The sequence below is a fragment of the Hyperolius riggenbachi genome, chromosome 4 (assembly GCF_040937935.1).
Source record: "Hyperolius riggenbachi isolate aHypRig1 chromosome 4, aHypRig1.pri, whole genome shotgun sequence".
Lineage (NCBI taxonomy): Eukaryota > Metazoa > Chordata > Amphibia > Anura > Hyperoliidae > Hyperolius > Hyperolius riggenbachi.
In genome coordinates, this window is record NC_090649.1 from 174857027 (window position 1) to 174876459 (window position 19433).

Here is a 19433-nt window from a genome sequence, read left to right on the forward strand (position 1 = left end):
AATGTGGAAAACTTCAAGGGGACTGAATACTTTTGCAACCCACTGTAGTTTTATGTAGATTGTAGTGGCCAGCAAGTGATAGGTACTTGCTGGCATTTTGTCATGTTTTGCTGCCTTACAACATAAAATTAAAATGGATTGTTTTGAGAGTTTACACCATTTCATAGAGAGAACATGTATAGGACATGCCTATTAGGTTTACTGTGAAACAAACAACAAATACTACAGTGATTAAAATTACACCATCCACAGCTTGCCACTGGGATTTTTGCCCATTCTTCAAGGCAAAGTTGCTCCAGCTCTTTCATGTTGGATGTTTTTCGCTTGTGAACAGCAATCTTGCCATCTGAAAACAGATTCTCTATTAGATTTAGGTCTGAACTTTGATAAAGCCATTGCAACACATTTAAATGTTTTCCCTTAAACCACTCAAGTATTGCTTCAGCAGTATGCTTTGGGTCATTGTCCTGCTGGAAGGTGAACATCAGCCTCAGTCTCAAATCACTTGCAGACTGACACAGGTTTTCCTCAAGAATATCCCTGTGTTTAGCACCATCCATCTCTCCCTCAACTCGGACCAGTTTCCCAGCCCCTGCTGCTGAAAAACATCACCACTGCAAAATGCTGCCACCGTCCCCCCTCCCCACCGACGTGCTACCAAGCTCTCCACTCATTCTGCGACCCCTCCAGCCGCCAAAAACGACCCTGAGCGGGCCCCAGGGGGAGGGGGGGCCCGCTCAGAATTTCTGCAGGGGGGCCCGGCAATTCCTAGTTACGCCCCTGATGGAATGTGTTGGATTTGCGTCAGACATAGCGTTTTCCTTGGTAGACAAAAAGTTAAATTTTAGTCTCATCTAACCAGAGCACCTTACTCCATATATTTCGGGAGTCATCCACAGGCATTTTGGCAAACTAAAAATGTGCCTTCTTATTTTTAATACTAAGTTATGGCTTTTTTTCTCTTTCATAAAGTCCAGCTCTATGGAGTGTACGGCTTATAGTGGTCATATGGTCAGATACTCCAGTCTCTGGTGTGGAACTCTGCAACTCCTGTAGGGTTACATTTGGCCTCTGTGCTGCCCCTCTGATTAATGCCCTCCTTACCCAGTCTGTGAGTTTTGGTGGGCAGCGCTCTCTTGGGAGGTTTTTTTTGTGGTTTCATGTTCTTTTAATTTAAAGATGATGAATATGATGATTCTCCGGGGGATATTCAGAGCTCTCTTTATTTTTTATAACCCTAACCTGACTTGTAATTCTCAACAACTTTTCCCCTGACTTGTTTGGAGAGCTCCTTGGTCTTCATGGTGTGATGTCTCTTGCTTAGTGGTATTTAAAGGACTTACGAGGTGAAAAATCGTAATTTTGGTCTTTACCTGTTTACTATGTGAATCCATAGATGTGTTACAATGCGTCCTCCGTTGCATTCCGCCTCAAAAGTATATTTTATATTCCCCCCAGGCTACGACCCGACTCCACAGCACGGGTCGTCTCCTATGCCACATTCAAGATGGCCGCCGCAAAGATCCACGGCTGCGCAGTACGCATGGCGGAGAGTGCGGCTGCGCAGCTCTCCACCCTCGCCCAGCCGCGTACTCGCTGTTAGCGTCATCCTACTGTGACAGCGGGCGCGCTCACAGCGAGGGCGGAGAGCTGCGCAGCCGCAGTCTCCGCCATGCGTACTGCGCAGCCGCGGATCTTTGCGGCGGCCATCTTGAATGTGGCATAGGAGACGACCCGTGCTGTGGGGTCGGGTCGTAGCCTGGGGGGAATATAAAAGATACTTTTGAGGCGGAATGCAACGGAGGACGCATTGTAACACACCTATGGATTCACATAGTAAACAGGTAAAGACCAAAATTACGTTTTTTCGCCTCGTAAGTCCTTTAAGCCATTGGGGCCTTTCTGAAAAGGTGTTTTTTATACTGATTATTATTGATTTATTAAGCCCCAACATATTTTGTGGTGCTGTACAGAATAGGAACAGAACAAGAAGTACATACAGTAGTAATACTGTACAGACAATGGTATACACAAAATATAGACACTGGTACATAATACAGAATTGGCAGACATAGTAATTACAGTTACAATTGTAACATGACAAAAAAAATGTATAGCAAAAGGATAACAGAGCCCGGCCCTTGCAAGCTTACAGACTAAAGGAATAGGGAGGAAACAAGAGGTAGGGCAGTAAATAATATCTGACAGATCACATGATGCTTAAGCTCACCTCGCAACGAAGGAAGATGGATCACAGGGTCGTCCCACGACAATGATCATTCCCCAATCCATCTTTCTGCCAGCGGGTAGATGTCACATCTACCCGCTGGCAGAAAGATGGATTGGGGAATGATCATTGTCGTGGGACGGGCGGGAATGGGATGGGAAGTCAAGCGACCGCGGTACTTTGTGCAGAGTTGCCGGGGCTCTTAAAGATCCAATCTGCTTTGACGGTCGTTATTGATGTGCATTGCTAATCGTCATTTGTTGATCGTGAGCCTGTATCCACATTGAGAGATAGCAGAAACAACCGCTCATCTCTCAGAAAATCGCTGGTCGTCACAAGGTGGGTACGGACCTTTAAATTGCATACAGATGGACTTCATTTCACTAATTATGTGACTTTTAAAGGTAGTTGGTTGTACCGGGACTTTTAGGGGTGTTGTGGGAAAGGGGGTGAATGCATATGCACACGCCAATTTTCAGTATATTTTTTTTTTTAAAAATGTTCATTTACATATTTATTTCATTTTACTTCACCAACTTAGACTATGCACATAAAATAAAATCAAGAAACATAACAAAATAGGTACAAAACCAAAGGGAGTGAATACTTTTGCAAGGCACTGTATATGTGATTCTTACTAGGGAGAACAATCTTTGGATGCCCCCCCCCCCCCCCCCTGCGAAACTTTGGATGGGGCCCCCCTACCCCCCCTCACTTTCTGCACAGGAAAACTGAGGACCAATGCGTTTTCCCCATGCAGATAAAAACACTTAGACTTAATGGGGAACTTAAGACAGGTATATGGAGGCTGCCATGTTTATTTCCTTTTAAGCAATACCAGTTGCCTGGCAGCCCTGCTGATCCTCTGCCTAATACTATTAGCCATAGCCCCTGAACAAGCATGCAGCAGATCAGGTGTTTCAGAATTCAAAGTCAGATCTGACAAGACTAGCTGCATGCTTGTTTCTGGTGTTATTCAGATACTACTTCAGAGAAATAGACCAGCAGGTCTGCCAGGCAACTGGTATTGCTTAAAAGCAAATAAACATGGCAGTCTCCATATACCTCTCTCTTCAGTTCCCCTTTAAAGGAAACGTCAGGCAATCTATGCTACCCCAAGATCTACTTACCCAGGGCTTCCTCCAGCCCCTTGCAGCCGACAAGTCCCTCCCTGTTTCCAGTACATACATACACACAAAGCCTTATTATTTTACTACATGAGAGCACATGCTATATGGAGGAACAACGATGACATGCTGAACATAAGATATAGTATCAATGTAACTTTGGCAAAACATTCAGAATGTCCCTGATTGATAGTGTTATTATGGGATCTTATGAGACAACAAGCTCTCAATGAGGTAGTGACAGTCAGACATCAATCTCCACTCCATTGCCTTGTATGTATTCAGAGGCCATAAAGTTATTAGCCGGTGTGATAAGAATCTAGGAATCCTTTTGCTGAAAAGGGAAAGTCTACAAACAATTGAGTCACATTTTGAAAAAAAGTCGTAAAGTCTTTGTCAAGTCTTTAGAACTTTGCAGCAGTGAGAGACAGATGTTTTTTTTACAAACCCTAGGGAGCAGGGACAGTGTACAAATTCCAAAGTGTGTGTGAGTCCTTATCTGTGTGGTGGACACATGCAGTCAATATAACAATGGTGTGAGAGCAGAATACGTTTTTTTTTCCTCCATGCCCTTAGCTGTCAGTCTTTCAAACTTTTCCCCCCACGGGCCCCCTGTGGCGTCTGGGCCCCCCTGCGGAGGCATCCCTTGCAGGGTCTATTGTTACGCCCCTGTGTAGCAATAATAATAACATCTTTCAGAAAGGCAAAGTGTTACAAAGAGGATCTCACCTCCTGTTGTTTGCCTAAAGGTGGTCACATGTAGCGATTTTGCAGCCTGATTGACCATCCAATTTTGTAATTTTATAAAATCTGATTAAATATGTCCACCTAATCAAATATTCTATCGATTTTGGGCAGACATCGCTCAAATGCATTAATTAGACATGTTGGAAAATCGCGGTTGAAAGTGCTCATGTGCAAGGCGGTTACGGCGTTCGATATCGTGATGACTAAAGTACACGGTAGACCCTCAGCTGAGCCTGTGTTCTGCAAATTCTCACCTGTGCTGCTGGTGAGACTCTCGGCATCCTCCACTGACACCCCCATTACTGTGAATGCCTATACCACAATGAGAAGACTGTATATACTGTGTAAAGTGCCGCAGAAGATGTCGGCGCTGGATACATAAATAAATAAATGAAAATAACAATTCATGAGGTGTAGAACTGATTATCTGCCATGGCTCTGTGAACAATATCATTCATGTCAGGCTGCAGCACAAAAAGTCTCCACTAGATGGGCTCCAAAACAACTCACACCTAGACTCTGCATTGGACCTGAAGTCATGTAAATCTATGGCAACACGTGCAAGTGTAAACACCCGCCGCAGGTTTCACGTGTTGTACAGGCGCGGAAGCGTATTTTTGTCAATACATTTCCGCTTGGCCAGCAGGAAGTGAGCGTCACCTCCTGCTTGGTCGGATGCCACACAGGGAATATCGCTTAGTAAGTAAGTATTCCCTGAAGGCCTATTTCTGGCGGTGCGGTGAGGCTGCTCCACACCACCAATATGCAGTGTGAAACCGGCCTGAGCATTTGTATCTATTATATCTATTATAAAAAGAAAAAAAATCCATGAGGGACCTGTGGACTCTGGGCTCCCTCACCGTCCTCCCGGGCTGCCCCAAATGTCCGCTCTCCAGCCTGTGCAATGTAAAATAGTACCTGCCGGCCACAGAGATGGTTCAGTTTTTTCGGGGAGTCCAGTGTGGTGAGAGGTCCATCAAGCCCCTCTAAATAGTCACAGTCAATCACACCATCCACATAGGACTCGACCCTCCTGTGATGATTCAACAGGTTTTTATTGCGTACATAAGCGGTGATATAGCACACAAAAAGTGCTTTTTGTGTGCTGTATCACCGCTTATGTACGCAATAAAAACCCGCTATCCAGCCTGGTCACTTTGCTGCAGTCGGCCGAAGAGGACAGCGAGAGAGCCCATGCACCTCATGAAGCTGGAGAAAGCCTCAGGTAAGTATAAATATGCCTTTTATGTTCATCTCAGGTACACTTTCAGTCAGAACACTTTGCCCTCTCTATCCTCTGTGCCTCCAGTGTTTGCCTTTGAGTCACCCCTGTGATTTCAGTGTCCCCCTTTGTGTCTTCTCTGCCCTCATCTGTGCTTCCTTGGTTTACCTTGTACTTCCTTATGTCTCCCTTGTGCCTCCTACGCCCCGCATTGCCTCATTTCCCGCTGTGCCTCATGTCCATTTGTGCCTCTTATTAGAGATGGGAAGTTCGGATCTTTTCAATGATCCGGATAATTCGAATCGGATCATTGAAGAGATCCGGATCTTTGATCCGAATCTCGGATCATTTTACTACCGGAAGCATTCGGGGGTGAAATGAACAGCAGGACCGGTCTGTGGACAAGAGAAGGAGAGGGGGGTGGACACACAGAGAAGGGGAGAAGATGGACAGAGGGCAGGGAGTGGACAGAGAAGGGAGGAGGGACGAGCAGAGAGCAGAAATGTTTGCACGTAATACCCACATGCTGAAGTCATATGCTTTACATATATTTCACCTATATGTTCATCTGTACACTTTGAAAGAAAAGGTCGCACAGTGAAAGAAAGCATTCCCAGAAGATAAGTGCAGCTGTTTAGTGCCGAGTGCAGGAGGATTATATTGCCTTTCAATCACACTGTCTGCAAAGTTACTGAGCTGTTCTGAGCCAAAAGCTTCCAATGTGATCACTGTGCAGCACTACGGAACAGACAGCCTGTAATGAGCAGCAGGTTATAGCCAGTATGTGTGCTCTACACATATCTGGCAGTGGCACCAATGTCCCCTCTCTCATCTACCTGTGGCTGCAAGGCTGCCTCCCATCCAACAGAGCGATCCATCTCAGCTCTGCTTCCAAGACCCCGCTGAGAGGGGGCGTGTCGCTCCTGGCCCCGCCCCTTTTGCGATCCGAATCGTTCATTTTGATGATTCGGATGATCGACTCATAAAATAGATTCGGATCAAAGATCCGAATCGTTCATGATCCGGACAACACTACCTCTTATGCCCCCTTGCTTCTTGCTCTTCTCCAACCTCTACCTTTAGCAGAGTAGGTGCAGCGTAAGCCGCAGCGTGTCTAACCTGATCCATGGGTGTCTGTGGCGATCAGTAACATCCTCTCTCTATTCACTGTGCCTCTATTGGCGACTTCTCTCTTCATTACGCGGCACAAGAGAAGACAGTACAGTGGAGCAGTGAAGGGAGAGAGACCATTGCTGATCGCCGCAGGCGCCAATGGACCTGGTGAGACACACTGCGGCTTCCATTGTAATTGCTCTGTGAAAGGAACAGGGCTGGGGGACTCAAATTTTGGGACAAACAGGTGAAAATTTGTATAGGTGGATTGTTCATATGTCGGGTATTAGTAAGTCAGGGACTACCTGAAGTTTACTATAAAGGGATTCTACTGTACTGTACTACAACACATTTTCCAGTTATTCTGCCAATGACTGGGGAAATACATGCAAACTTATGACCCTCCGTACATATTTTGTAATAATAATTATATAATCTTGTAGTTTTAGTTCATGAATGTAGTTCAGCTTAAATATAAGCAGTAGAGCAGAGCACAAATCCTGTGAACAGTTTGCTAAGTGCTCTTACAAGTTGAATTTGAGGAATGTAGAGAAGGAGAGTGGGAGGTGGCCAGCACTGTTTATCAGGAGAATCATCTTGCTGACTGGAAGACATTCCTTTACAAGACAGACGGAAACTGCCCTTCTTGTGTTGGATTAACTCAGCATTTCCAAACTCCCTAATTATCTTGTCTCCCCATGTATGGATGTGTTTTTAGCATGCACCGTTGTGTATAAATACATAATCTCCATGTAAGATGAAATGGTTGGTAGTGCTTTTCTTTTTCTAGAAAGCATTATATCTTGAGTTGGCAATGGGCCTAGATAGAAGCATCCCTCAAAGATAGGTCAAGGTGTCCTTCTCTTTGGCAGGAGGACAGCCACCCGCTGTGAACACCATGGGCAAGGCATTAGCCATCTATCATTCTGGCAGCAGGCCCAGATAATACTTCTTTCTGAGCAGGTAACAGTTATTTTTCACTTTTACTTTAAAGGAGTAGTTCATGTTTTACACACACTTCACCTGTCCATGAAGGATATTTTAACTACTCGATGGTCAGAGTGAGGACTCTCAAGATGTGAAAGCCATATTGTTCTTTGTATAGTGTAGTGTAATATTAAAGTTAATAATCATCTGGATTGGATCTAAACATACCTTTTTGTTCCATACATTTGAAAAAAATAAGAAAATAACACAATTTTCTGTGATTTTTTTTCCAGGCTACTTTTTGTTAACTTTGCCAATCTAAGGACCCTTTTACACTTAATGCGTTGGTATGCGTTTTTTTTCTCCCTAGCAGTGCATTGTAAAAAAACTTTTAGTTAAAATGTGTATAGTGGGAACTGAGCCATAGGAAAACATGGACATTACTTTGAAAATCAGTTGTCTTTCAGTTATAACTGAGAGCAACTGAAAAGTTGCTTCAAGAAGAACTGTTGCGAAAATCTTAAAATTGAAAACACATACAAATAAGTACATTTCTCCCAGAGTAAAATGAGCCATAAATTACTTTTCTCCTATGTTGCTGTCACTTACAGTAGGTAGTAGAAATCAGACATTACCGACAGGTTTTGGGCTAGTCCATCTCTTCATGGTGGATTCTCAGCATGGCCGTTATTCTTTATAAAGACTCTACCTGAAAAGGATTTATACAAAGATGCTGGCCAGCCTCCCTGCTTACTCCACACTATTTTGGCAGTTGGACGGAGCAACTGCCATTCACTAAGTGCTTTTAAAAATAAAGAAAACCGTGAGAACCCCCCTATGAGAAGATGGGCTAGTCCAAAATCTGTCAGTAATGTCAGATTTCTACTACCTGCTGTAAGTGACAGCAACATAGGAGAAAAGTAATTTATGGCTCATTTTACTCTGGAAGAAATGTACTTCTTTTTTGTATGTGTTTTAAATTTTAAGATTTTCGTGACAGTTCTTCTTTAACCATTTCAGCCGTGCGGACGTGAGCTTTACGTCCGCAGCGGCAGGTACTAGAGTCGCAGGGACGTGCTAGTCATGTCCCTGCAGTTTGGGGGGTCTGCAAGGGATCCTGCGGGCAGATGCCCACGATCACGCTGCTGCTGCTAGCAGGGGGTATTGGCTGCAGGGACAAAAGTCCCCTGTGCCAATCCGAGCATGTCTGCCGTGAATAAACACTGTTTTTGTTCAAAAACAGTGTTTATTCTGTAAATGGAGCCGCTGCGCTATCTCCCGCCATGATTTCCGCCGGTTTCCGCCGCCCGATCGTTAAATTTATGAATGGAAACAATGTTTCCATTCATAATCTCCCGCCGCCGCTGTTATCGGAGGCTTCCGATGGAAGCCTACGTCACTTCCCTGGTTACAATGTAGTGATACATTGTATCCCAATTAGCGTACATTGTACGCTAATGGGCTTTTTGCTCAGTGGGGGCATCTTGTGGCCAAATAGTAAAACACACCTACTGACTTTGGGGAATTAAAATAAATGATTATTTATGTCAAGAGGACATAAAATTAATAAATAATGGGCTAAAAATTTGTGATGGATGTAAAACTAAAAAAATGCACCTTTATTTCCAAATAAAATATTGTCACCATACATTACACTAGGGGTATAATTTTAATGTCGCAATAACCGGGCCAAATGGCCAAATAAAATGTGTGGATTTTAATTATGGTAGCATTCATTATTTTAAAACTGTAATGTCTGAAAACGGAAAAATAATGATTTTTTTCCATTTTTTTTCTTATTATTCCCATTATAATACATTTAGATTAAAATAATTCTTAGCATAATTTACCACCCAAAGAAAGCCTAATTGCTGGCGGAAAAAAAAGGTATAAATTATTTTGCTGTGATAAATACTGATAAAGCTATTGGGAATGAAAGGGACAAGCGCTGACAGGTGAAAATTCCTCTCGTCCATAAGGTGAAAAATCCCCGCAGGCTGAAATGGTTAAGTAGCCTTAGGGCCTGTTTCCACTACACACAGATTCTGGGTGCAGAAAAACTGACTCCAATGAATGCCTATGGGCCTGTTTCCACTAAACGCAATTTTTCTGGTGCAGATTTCCCATAGGCATTCATTGGAGTCAGTTTTCTGCATCTGGAATCCGCGTGTAGTGGAAATAGGCCCTTACTGCCTAATTCTTTTCCAAAGTGCATCACCAGTAATGGAAACAGGATAGTATAGCTTTCCATGTGGCCTGGCTGATCTCTTATGGCATGCTATAGGCATTAGGAATAGTTTTTCTTATATCCTGAAATACTGAAGTACAAATTGCTGGATAAATCTCGGTTCATACTAGAGTGTTGCATTTTAAAGCAGTGCTCAGGTCTCCATTCCAGCATCCATACAAGCTAAATGCAATTGCAAGCTTATAGCCTAGTGATGTATTTGCTAGAGGCGGACATAGGCCCGTGCAGCTGCACAGGAGCGCTATGCCCTCTAGGGCTCATGCAGCTGCACCATAGTTAGGGGCTAGGGCATGATTATTATGTGGGCTCATCTCTGTGTATTTCTCTCTGAAACCCAGGAGGAAAAGTGATATTTGCATGTGGCCCAGTCATACGCATGTATGAAATGTGTGCTATATTAACACAGTGACAAGACAAGACAAGACAAATAACATTTATATTGCGCTTTTCTCATTGCGGACTCAAAGCGCCAGAGCAGAGCAGCAGCCACTAGGGCGCGCTCTATTGGCAGTAGCAGTGTAAGGGAGACTTGCCAAAGGTCTCCTACTGAATTAGTGCTGGCTTACTGAATAGGCAGAGCCGAGATTCGAACCCTGGTCTCCTGTGTCAGAGGCAGAGCCCTTAACCATTACACCATCAGCCAACAGTGCCTACAGAATGTAACCTAAACTCATGTACTTTTATGTTATCAACATTATTTGGATCCAACCATAATCTGTTAACCAGTTCAGGACCAAGGCATTTTTCACATATCAGCACTGCTCCCATTCATTCACCAATAACTTTATTACTACTAATCACACCTAGATGATCTATATATTGTTTTTTTCAGGACAAATTAGGCTTTTAGTGTGTGATAATTTTGTTTAGTAGTTACCTTATTTTCAATGCATTTTAAAGGAAAAAGTAGGGAAAAAATTGAAAAAACACACTATTTCTCCATTTACATCCATTATAGCTTTACAATAAACAGTGCTAACTATAAGTTGAACCCACAAATTTTATTTGCTTATCTATCCTGGTTATAACAATGTTTCAATTATGTTCCCAGCACAATGTATGGTGACAATATTGTGTTTGGAAATAAAGGTGTATTTTTTCTGTTTTGCGTTTTTTGCTTTCACATTGTACACTATTGATGATTCCAATTCCTTATTTGCAAAAATAATAGTAATATACCCTTATGGCATACATATTTAAAAAGCCAAGTTCCTAAGGTAATAATGTATGTTTCTTATTTCATATTCTGTCACTTTGTTTTCATTTTAAAAGTCTTTTATTTTGGTACAGGTTATGCAAAAATGTAATTGCCTTTGATTCAGTTTTTGACTAAAAAGAATACACAGGACATGGGCCTCAACCCTAAAACTTTCTAAACTCTATTCTACTGCTTATCAGGGTTAAAATGTTACCACATATGTCTCTTGTAGTTTTACTAACATTTTCCCAAGGTTGATCATAATTTTGAAAATGACTTTTTATTTTGGATTGAGTTTGTCCCTACCTATTTTTTATGTGACGTGTGCTCAAGATTTAAGACCCACCAAAATGTATTCCACAACTCGTCACGATTAAAATGATACCACATGTGCCTCATTTAGTAACAAACTGGTGGTGCACTCTCCAAAAATACAAGGTCAGTATATATACGTCCTATTGTCATTAACTGGTGGTTACTCACATGGGGGCCCTTAATTTATTCTGTACATGGGCCCACTATTGGATTTCTCCACCACTGGTATTGGCTCAGCACTTGGCCTCAAACTGTCACCCAAGGGATTGCTGCGTGGGGTGTTATCAACCGCCTCAGTGGAACTTAATCTAGCAAGGCCATAAAGGACACCTGTAACTACAAAAAGTTCCCCAGGGGGTACTCACCTCGGTAGGAGGAAGCCTCCGGATGCGATCTAGGCTTCCCCCGTGTTTCTGAGTGCTAGCATAGAAGTAAAAAGGAAGTTTTGTGTGTCTTTCACATTTCTGCTGCCTATCGAGAAAGGAGAAAAGAAACTGACACACATTGCAAAGATGCTTGTCCTGGACATAGTTGCATGTCTCATTTGTTCCCAGCATTCACCGATTACATATTGTTTTAAGCAAAGTCAATTGATTTGAATATGATTAAAGACACCCCTGCACTTATTACAGCTGAGACAGGTGCTACATACCTACACTAATGGGAGGACGCTTGCTTCCAAAATATTTTGCATGCAAAGGATTTTGTACTAGACCCTTCCACCGTAATGAGGTCATCCGATCAGAAGGAACCGTAAACACTATTTAAAAAACTGACATGGAAGCATACCATAAGTGTTAACCTGGGAGCAGCTAGCCATTGAAATGGAAGGAACTAACTGCTGTTCTGATTTTGCTGTAAGCGTTAAAAAAAAATGTCAAAAAAATATATTTCCCAAAACAAAAACAAAAATTGTGGTGTTCTGCATATGTAGACGTCAGAACAGTGTGGTCTATGGTGAGGCCAAGTTGCAGCACTGCTAACAATACAGTCTTCCAACAGTATAATTATCCAAGAAGTTTATGATTTATTTCTCTTATAGTTCTTGTAACTTTTAGTTGTGCATTTCAGTAATTTACAACTAAGGTGGTTCAGCGTGAGGACCTAGGCATTTCCTAAAATCAGTAATTGTAGGTGATGGCCAAGTGGCCTTCTACAACTTGATCAGAGTACTCATCAATTATCAATTAAAGAGTAGTCAGTGTCAAGTAGAGAGCCTGCAATTCTACCAGGATTGGTGAGTGGTAGTCTTAATAACTTACTTGCTCGGCCCATAATTTATCAATGTCCGAAACTCTGCCCCATCCATCTCTTGGACAGATGTGGCCCGTTTTCACAAACTTCTGTGGCCACCCCCACCTACATTGCTGCGGCTTGCCCCATCTCGGCAGCCACCAATTAGGCCATGGCTGCAGAGCTAGGAGCGGGCTGAGGCAACACAGGTGGGAGTGGCCACAGCTTTGGAAGACTTTACAAAAACCATGGCCACTTTGCTGAGGATGGGGGCCTGGTGTTGTGGTTCACTAATAATCATTCCCCCATGTTCCCCTTCTATATCCTTATCCATGGCATAGCTCCCAACACAACATCTGTCATCAGCCTTGCCATCATTGTACCCTCCTCACTATCGATGGTTTGTCTTAGAAGTTGCATTACAATTACCTGATCGGATATGGCTTGTAAGTATGTCACTGAGAGAACACAGCATAAATGTTATCAGTTTTCCATCACAATTACATCTTATTCTATTAAGGTGGCCATACATGCAGCATTTTTCCCCTTGATATCAGGCTAATTTGATCACTGTACTTGAATCAGCTAGAAATATATGCAGCATGATGGATCAAATTTATGGCCAAGATCAATCAAATCGGTCAAACACACAGGATATTGTTCATCAGTGGCGGGTTGTGAGTGTCACGGCCAATAATACTGTATATAGTATTGCATTGAACATTGTGTAGCAGTATCCCTCTCAGTTCAGGTGTGGTCTGACATGAATCTGATGGTTGACGCTTCTAGCCTTCAAGTATACAGTATTTCCGCCATAACTTTGAGAAATCCATAATTAGAAAAAAAAGATGCATCAGGGGCTCTGGGTCATGCATACCAACTGAGAATGAGATTAAAGAGACTCTGTTAGGCCTCTTGCACACTGCACACGATTCCGATTCAGATTCCGCTTTTTAATCAGTTTTTACATCCGATTCAGATTCTGATTTGCAGTTTTTCTCCCTGCACACTGCAAATCGGAATCTGAATCGGATGTAAAAACAGATTAAAAAGCGGAATCTGAATCGGAATCGTGTGCAGTGTGCAAGAGGCCTAACACAATTTTCAGCCTTATTTCTTCTATCCTAGTTCCTATACCTGTTCTAATGTGGTCTGTCTTACTGCGGCCTTTCCTAATTGCACTTTGGCTGTATTATCTCTGTTATATAATCTAATCTTTCCTTTGATGGCTTTGTCGGGCTCAGGCACTCAGGCAGGAATGTGCTGCTCTGCTTGTGATAGGTAGAAGCTATACACACACCCTCTCCACGTCCCCTGCAGGCTCTGTATGAGTCACAGACTGAGCTTCTCTCAGCCTATCACATGCTGGTTAGCAGCCATGTTTTTTGTTTGTAAACACTGCCTAAAACTGGCAATTACAAGCCAGGATTGTAGCAGGGAGTGGCAGAAACAGCACAGAGGGGCCCAGGAGAACATAATGAATAGAATGGTATGCTTTTTATTGTAGAATTTTAGAGTACAGATTCTCTTTAAGGCCAGTTTCACGCACCCCACCGCACCACCAAAAACAGGCCGTCAGGAGTTACCATGTTAGTGCGCGGTAATCCCCGTCTGGCAGCCGACCAAGCAGGAAGTTGGCCAATTGATGACGTGAGCGGAAGCGTATTGCTAAAATACGCTTTCATGCATGCATGACGTGTCAAACTGTGGTGAATCGTTTCAAAACACGCAACGCCAAAGACTTACATGAGTTCCGGTCTGCCGCAAAGTCGCCGCACGGTAACGTAGGTATGCGCTCGCGTTACACAGGGTACTTCTGCACTGCAGGCAACACACTGCAGGCAATGTGATTTGGCCCATAGACTTTCATTGCCCTGCGGTAGACTGCAGTAAAAATGCCGCACTGCACCACCCCAGTGTGAAAGGGCAGTACGTGTCACAGTGGCCCCCATTCAGTGAGTCCTGCTCTAACCTTGCATAAACTGCTTCAAATTTTTACTTTACTTTTTTATATATAAATAATTTTAATTTTTTTTTTACAAAAACATAAGAATGAATGGGAAACAATATCTAAACTAAATATTTTTCTGTTAACTACTGAAATTTTAAATGCTTAGTTTAATTTTATTAATGAGCATGCCAATTTAATTGAAACTAGACATCACTGTTTTATTAAAAAATAATGCAGCAAAGAATAATGGGAAATTATTGTGTTCCTTTCTAGGATAGTTATTCATTCTGTTTTATTTTCTACTGTCTTTTTGCTTTTATTACTTTTTCTACCACAGTTCTGAATTAGGACTTATCTAGACACTATTAAAATATTGCTTTGTAATTGATTGTCACTTATAAAAAAAAGGTATTATTTACTAATGACTGATACAACTGTTATTGTGCTTGACTAAGAAAAACACTTTTGAAATTACAGGACACCTGAAGCAAGATATACTGTATATGACTGCCATATTTATTTTCTTTTAAACAATGCCAATTGCCTGGCAACCCTGCTGAACTATTTGGTGTTATTCAGACACTAGTGCACTCAAAAACAAGCATGCAGCTAATCTTGTCAGATTTGACAGAATGGTCAGAAACACATGATCTGCTGCATGCTTGTTCTGGGTCTATGGCTAAAAGTATTAGAGGCGGAGGATCAAGCAGGATAGCCAGGTAACTGGTATTGCTTAAAGCAAACCTGAACTGAAATTTAAAAGTCAAAATAATCCCGTCTAGTGTACTCATCAATCTCTTTCTGCTCTCTTGCGTCCTGTGTATCCACTGTGATCAGTGGAATTCTCGATCCTCCATTTCGAAAATGGCCATTACCCCATCAGCTTCCGAGTCAGCACACTGTAAACTGTAATATCACCCACTTGAGCCATAGGGAAACATGGACATTACACTGCTCATCATTTGTTCTTTCAGTTATAACTGTCAGTAACTGAAATATTTCACTTCTAACAAAATCTTGTCAGAACTGGAAAGAGTTGTTGTAAAAAGAAAATGGTGAGCTTCTGAGAGGAACTGATGGTGAGGTAAATATGTAATATTCATTTGCAGGTACATCATGTGTCTATTTTAAATAATTTAACTTTGTTCAGGTTCACATTAAAAGGAAATAAATATGGCAGCCTTCATATCCCTCTTGCTTCAGGTTCCCTTTAATAGTGATCTTATGGTTCTAGAACCACTTGATTGGGGATAGGGGTAAATCAAATACTTGCCTTAGGAAAGGGAAGCCTCTAGATCAGTGGTCCTCAAACTAAGAAAGAAAAACTAAGCCGAGTGTAGTACAGGTGAATAAACTCACAAACTATTGTCCAAACGGACCTGACCTATAACGTACTAAGAAATGACTGAGGGTCCAATCACTCTCAATTGCCTGTCGTTGGTAGAACGACTATAGGCCACCGAGTAGTAAAAAAAGGGGGTAAACACTGACAATGTGAGAGGCCAGATGTCAATGGTGTGGGTATTTTCATGAAAGACCACACTCAAAAAATCTGCCCATCACTAGTCAGCTTATATGTGCTCCTTTCCTGGGAGGTCTTTGCTAACCCCCCTGTTACCAAGTACCCACTAATGATAGTGTGAAACCAGGCACAAGGTGTAGCTATTCCCAATAAAAGGGCACATAGAAAAACCTGTGTTGGCAAATAAAGGACAATATATAGCACTGAAAAAACCACAGCCGTGTAGGTGGTCTGCAGCTACATAAGCCTACATAGTAGTATTATTACCAACACTCTTCACAGAAGGTAATAATTATGCTGGGGAGACACAAAGGAGTGCTGAAATATATACAGTATAGTGCAATTCAACTAGTGCTAGTTTCACTCCATAAAAGGAGCTTCGTCAGGAAAGAGTGCACATAACAATGAAAAATAATAAACAGCCCCCCACCACCACATATACCCACAGCAATAACAGCCCAAATCAGAGGCTTATGTAGCTGCAGACCACCTACACGGCTGTGGTTTTTTCAGTGCTATATATTGTCCTTTATTTGCCAACACAGGTTTTTTTATGTGCCCTTTTATTGGGAATAGCTACACCTTGTGCCTGGTTTCACACTATCATTAGTGGGTACTTGGTAACAGGGGGGATCAGCAAAGACCTCCCAGGAAAGGAGCACATATATGCTGACTAGTGATGGGCAGATTTTTTGAGTGTGGTCTTTCATGACAATACCCACACCATTGACATCTGGCCTCTCACACTGTCAGTGTTTACCCCCTTTTTTACTACTCAGTGGCCTATAGTCGTTCTACCAACGACAGGCAATTGAGAGTGATTGGACCCTCAGTCATTTCTTAGTACGTTATAGGTCAGGTCCGTTTGGACAATAGTTTGTGTGTCCTCAAACTAAGGCCAGCGGGCTGAATGTGGCCCCCTGAGGCTTATTTACCGGCCCCCCACACACAATGTATTACTTATAGATGTGGTCAGCTACCTTTTTATTGATTAATATTGGTGGTCCGCATATAAAATAGTGCTGGCACCACCCATCCACATGGAAGCCAGAAAGCAGTAATTTGCTGGTTTCCAATCAAATTCCACATCAGGTGACACTGCTGTCCAATTGGACTGCAGATTGTCACCTGGGTATGCTTTACTGTCTGGCCTGCAAAGACTTCTACATCATTTTATGTATACTCTGGCCCCCCAGCAGTTTGAAGTATGTTGACCCGGCCCTCGACCCAAAACGTTGCTCTAGATCCTAATGAGGCTTCCCTCAGCATTCTCTGGGCACACCGGCATTCTCTGGACACACCAAAGATTTATGCACATTTGTGCACAAGCATAGGAGGGCAGCCCCGATCAACAAAAGGGTCCTGACAAAAGGCAGAGGATGCACAGGGAAACCTCATTAGGATCCAGTGGATTGTTTCTGAACCTGAGCTGTAACTACCAGGGTAGCAGTCCCGGTGGCCACTGAGGGACCCAGGCCAGAGGGGGCCCAGTAACCACCATCCAGAGTGTATATGGAAACACTGGCACAAATCTTACATTTACCTATCACCGCACACTGGGAGTCTCTCCTTCCTTTAGCCTCTCTCTGCTGATGCCCACTAGTGATCCAATATTTTTTCATCCAATCTTACCAAATATATGTAGTATAAGGGTAAATTTAGTGTATATATTGAATGCATCATTTAGACCAGTGATCTGCAAACTTGGGTCTCCAGCTGTTTAGGAACTACAAGTCCCACAATGCATTGCAGAAGTCTGACAGCCACAGTCATGATTCATAAAGGCAAATGCATTGTGGGACTTGTAGTTCCTTAACAGCTGGAGAGCCAAGTTTGGAGCACTGATTTAGACAGTCCCTTATATTACATAGAAATGGTAAGATTGGATGAAAAAGGTTGGATCATTAGTGGCCAATTTAAGGTGGCCATTAACAATATAATTTACTGAGTGATTGTTTATGAACGATTCTTTATATGAACGATTGTAAATGATCGTTTGGACCACTAATGGACAAAAATCTCCTCACCAATTAGATTTTGAACCAATTTCATTAATTTGAACAAAGAATCATTCATAATAAAAAATTGTTCATAAGCAATTGTTTGGCAAATTGTGCTGTTAGTGGCCACCTTAAAGAGGAACTGTAGTGAAAATCACATAACGAATACAATTGCTTATTCTTTAGAATATTCATTTATAGATTAGTCAGTGTTTGCCCATTGTAAAATCTTTCCTCTTCCTGATTTACATTCTGAAATGTATTACTGGTGGTGACATCTTTAGTCCTGCCAGGTGATCTGTTAGGAATGTTTTTTACTGAGAGTTCCATGCACAGAGGGACATACTGCTTGCTTAGCAATTGGAAAAAAACATTATTTCCCACTACGCAATGATGTTCACAGACAGCAAACTGTCAGGACCATGATCATGACAGAACACTGTGGTAGGGGTTTCACCCTAATATCAGCCACACAGACTCCCCCGACGATCTATTAGAGGAAAGGTAAATATTTCTCATGAGAAAGGTATCCGCTGCTGATTGTAGTAGTATATCTAGGGCTGATGTGAGGACTGGCATTGGACAATGTTGGGTAGACTTAAAGGGACACTTAAGTCTGGGGAGGGAAACCAGTTTTACTTACCTGGTGCTTTTACCGACCCCCTGCAGTCAACCTGTGCCCGCGCCGGTACTAAATAAGCCTGGGGTCCCCTGCTGCAGCGTAGTTTCGGTGACTAGCTTTGTCGCCGGCCACTGCACCTGCACCGATCACGCTCCCATAGCCAGGGCTGCGCAGATGCAGTGGCCGGTCGCCAAAACCAAAACTGAGTGGCAGTGGGGGACCCGAGGCTCATTTAGTACCGGCACCGGTCGACTGCAGGGGGCTGGTAGAAGCCCCAGGCAAGTAAAACTGGTCCCCTCCCCCCCCCCCCTCCCAGGCTTAAGTGTCCCTTTAAGTCTACCCAACATTTTCCAGTGCCAGTCCTCACATCAGCACTAGATTGGTATTTGTATGAGGCTACGTCAAAACAAGGAGAGGGAGAGAAAGGAGGTGGGAGAAGAGAACTGTTGTGTGCCATGAAAAGTAAATATAAAATTGGGATCAGTGCTTTCCTGTATATTCTACATGGAGTGGTAGCGGACATAAGGTGAAATGGCACAGCTGGGGAAACGTGGCTGTGAGAGGAGTGTGGAAAAAATGGTAATACTGGGGGAAGCAATGCTGAGGCTACATGACTATAGAATGTGGGAAAAGTATTGTGGAATTCCATCTAAGTAATCACATACCTCCCAACTTTTTGTGATGAGAAAGAGGGACACTTAAGCCACACCCATGATCACACCCCGTCACAACCCTAGTCATGCATACCATAAAGATTTAATGAGAAAAATATGTTGTTTTGTAATTCAAACCACACTGGTCCTTTCTACCCTGGTTCATTTTCCTTCATCTTAACATTTTAAAATTAGTAATATATCAATTTAAAGGATGAAATAAGGTTTAGAGTCAAATCAAACACATTTTTTAATAGAGAAATATATTTGCATAGAAAGAGGGACACAGTCCTGAAAGAGGGACAAATGAGGAGGAAAGAGGGACAGG

General features: G+C 42.6%; 1 protein-coding gene across 1 annotated transcript in view; it reads left to right on the top strand.

Moving 5' to 3' along the window:
* Nucleotides 1–19433, top strand: part of PRKCI (protein kinase C iota) — a 178619-nt gene that overhangs the window by 4958 nt on the left and 154228 nt on the right. The window lies entirely within an intron of this gene.